Source organism: Myotis daubentonii, chromosome 14 (assembly GCF_963259705.1).
Source record: "Myotis daubentonii chromosome 14, mMyoDau2.1, whole genome shotgun sequence".
Lineage (NCBI taxonomy): Eukaryota > Metazoa > Chordata > Mammalia > Chiroptera > Vespertilionidae > Myotis > Myotis daubentonii.
In genome coordinates, this window is record NC_081853.1 from 54,126,988 (window position 1) to 54,127,431 (window position 444).

The following is a 444-nucleotide window of genomic DNA, read 5'->3' on the forward strand; positions in this document are numbered from 1 at the left end:
CCTGAAAAGGTGTCTAGAGATGGAAGAGAAGCGGGGACTGGCCCGGGAGCCGGAGGACGGGGACAGTGGCGGCCACCAGGTGGCGCAGTTCCCGCTCCACCCGCGCGCGGGCGCGAGGCCTCCGCAGCAGAGACCAGAAGAGGGCGCTGGAGGGCAGGCGGACCCGAGTTTGCCACCGGCTCGGTGGCTTCGGGCGGGTGACCTACCCTGGGAGCCTCACTAACCCCAGTGCCGCGCGGAAATCAGTGCCCGGAGAGGCAGGAGGCGGTGCGTGAGGATTCCCGGAGCCGAGGAGGCGTCCTCGCTCTGCGTGGGGCGCGCAGGGAGCGTCCGGCCAGTGTCTGCGCGCCGGGCGAGCGTGTGCGCTCCGGCTCCGATCCAAGCCCCCGGGGCTGCGGGCTCCCCCGGCTCCGGCCCGCGCCCTTGCGCATTCCCCGCACTTAC

General features: G+C 72.7%; 1 protein-coding gene across 1 annotated transcript in view; it reads right to left on the reverse strand.

Annotated features, from left to right (window-relative positions):
• The window catches only part of CCDC13 (coiled-coil domain containing 13), a 31,153-nt gene that overhangs the window by 30,296 nt on the left and 413 nt on the right, over positions 1 to 444 (reverse strand). The gene's annotated exons all lie outside the window — the stretch shown is intronic.